The sequence below is a fragment of the Limulus polyphemus genome, unplaced genomic scaffold (assembly GCF_000517525.1).
Source record: "Limulus polyphemus unplaced genomic scaffold, Limulus_polyphemus-2.1.2 Scaffold4802, whole genome shotgun sequence".
Classification (NCBI taxonomy): domain Eukaryota; kingdom Metazoa; phylum Arthropoda; class Merostomata; order Xiphosura; family Limulidae; genus Limulus; species Limulus polyphemus.
In genome coordinates this window covers 39,096-41,873 of record NW_013670412.1, presented here as the reverse complement: position 1 = coordinate 41,873, position 2,778 = coordinate 39,096, and the positions used below count along the sequence as shown (strand labels likewise).

The window sequence follows — 2,778 nt, the reverse complement described above, 5'->3', positions numbered from 1 at the left end:
GTGCCAAGACCCTCAAGTTCACTCTAGGGCCCATCTATCCTGACTTGAGCTTGGTGCCAAGACCCTCAATTCACTCTAGGGCTCTACTAACAGTTATTATAGCTTCAAGCCCCATGTATACACATTCCTTAAATGTATCAGTTACTTACTAAACCCCATCACCTGTGTTGAATAAAAGGTCACGACAACTACACAGCTAACCAATAAGTATATAGACACCCACTACTGAAGGAATACTGTTTTATTAAATAGACAAACATGAAACAAAGAATACAAGATTACCATTATTATTTAATGCAATACATGATGCAAAAACAAAGTTAGAAAAACAACTTTGATGAGGATGTTCCGAAATGTTGGTTGTTTGGGATGATTTACAGGGAATGATCAAGATTGACCAAACATGCTCAATAGAGTTCACATCTAGTGGCTTGTCCTGGTCATGGGAGAGTGATAATACCTTGACCTTCAAGCCATCATTTTGTGACTGGCTGAATGAGAAAGATCCCCATCTATATGAAAACACTGACTTATATAGTAAGTTAATCATTGGCATAGACAGTAGAAAACCTTGCTTGAGAATTGTGAAATATCAAGTAACAGTGGCCGTCACTTTCCGTACCACCAGTTGTGATAGATAGTCCATCTACCCAAATAGCACCCCACATGATAACATGATACCACAGTATTTGTAGTAATTTACAAATGGTTCAATGAAAGTACCTGTCAAAAACCAAATTGTATCCATTGTTCAAGAACTATGAAATTCTGGACTTGTCCCAGAAATGGAGGAGGACGTGATAGCATCTGTGATGCCCGCTATTGTCAATGTACGATATTGTCTGGAGTGGCTTTTGTCTGCCTACTTTACTGTTGTAATCATTGCTATGAAGATAACATCTGATGTTATTTGGACACACTTGCACCTGACCTGCAACAGTAGCAGCTTTTTGACGAGGGTAATTATCCAGACTTCTCTTTATAGAACAAAGAATTTATTTTGGGCACCCGGGCCATACAGAAACTGTTGCTTTCTTACATGACTGTAACTGTATATCATTTGGCAACTTCTTACCAATTTGAAGAACCTTCCATCATCCAACTGTGTGACCTCATAAAAATATAGTTAAGTTCTTTCATTAGTTGCATGGCTGTTTGTATTCTGTGGTCTCTAACAAGCTATACCTATATTTGTATTTCAGAGTTATTTGCATATGAAAATAAAATGATGAAGTTTGATTACTTATTGGCAGGCTTCCTAAAAAAATACACCAGTATCTTCTAAACAACAACTCAATTACGATTCATGTTAAATAATAAATTTTCTACATAATAACTTGGTAATCATATCATTTCACATGGCATATTTGTTATAATAAATTTTAACTTTACAAAAAAGCTTATATTGCACTTGTATGCAGGATTACCAACCAGACTGATGACAAGCACTTTTAGTTTGAGATCCAGGCTCAGTTACCAAGCTATCGGTGCTTCAGCTCCCACACAAGTAACTCTCCATTTGACTGTTAAAGTAGGCTGAACAATTATTTCATACTCTTGTTGTGGTATACAAACTTTTATTAAATAGTTCACAAACATAAATAAATCACACAGTGAAATTTTATACATATAATGAATTATTAAACAATACATACAATTTTAAGTTGTACAGAAAATTAAAAATCAACACAATCAGATAATTGTTGAAGTTATTGACTGATGAATAAATAGTGTTACCCTTGCATTTATAATAAATCCTACTATAATCAAATTTCCTTAAAAGTGTATAAAATATTAATGAGAACTCATTTTTGGTATTTAATGTATACTTAAGAAGTTTGGTGTGGATGTCTCATATATTAACTACTAGGAACTTTCATTTTATAGAACATGAGACAAGAAAACAACTGTTCTTTTAACACATATTCTCGATAATTGGGGGGAGAGTGTGCCATTTTTTTCTTATCTATTGTTTAATACAAGACATCAGTCATTAAGTGACAACCCAGCAGCAGATCAACTCTTCAGAATGCTCACAAGTTTTTTATAGAAGTAACAGGTGAAGGAGAATAGTTAAAATTCAACCACTGAAAACAAGTCAAAAGAAAATTTTAATACTAGAAATAAACGACCTTATAACATCAAATTGTTGTTTTTCTTTAATTGGACAGTGTTTTGCTCTACAGTTTTTTCAGGCGCATTCCACTAAAACACAAACCATAACTGACAATACAAAGCTTCAAATGGTTTAGATAATAAATTATACTTGAATCGAATCTATAAAATTATAATAATAAGTTGAAAGAAAAGTTTAATACTTCTCATGCACTGTTATTGTAAGTCTTCATCAAAAAATGAAAAGTGAAACAGGTTTTTACAGAAGATTAATTAACGTGTCTTTACAGAAGATTTTTTTTGTGTTCAATATAGGGCAGTGATTTCCAAACTTTTTTCACTGACAACACCCTAACCCACTTACCATAATTTACACAACACCCCTGTTGCGACATGCAATATTTCTTGTAGAGTTCTTTTTTATATATTCCTAATTATTTTTCATTTGGTGAAATTTTTACAACTCTTCTAGCAACTTGTAGTTACACACAGTTTGGAAACCACACGGATATAGGGGAAAGTCAGAAAAGGAAAAAAACAAATGAACGGTGACAGAAAGAATAATTTTTTTTCTGTAGAAATACACTATGTATTAATTGATTGTCTGAATGATTTATGTCTTGAAAAGTATTTATCAAACACATTCAGCATTTTGTAATAGCC

At 33.0% G+C, this 2,778-nt stretch overlaps 1 protein-coding gene across 1 annotated transcript in view; it reads right to left on the bottom strand.

Annotated features, from left to right (window-relative positions):
- LOC106471705 (protein ABHD11-like) overlaps positions 1–2,778 on the bottom strand; it is a 14,620-nt gene that overhangs the window by 3,934 nt on the left and 7,908 nt on the right. The gene's annotated exons all lie outside the window — the stretch shown is intronic.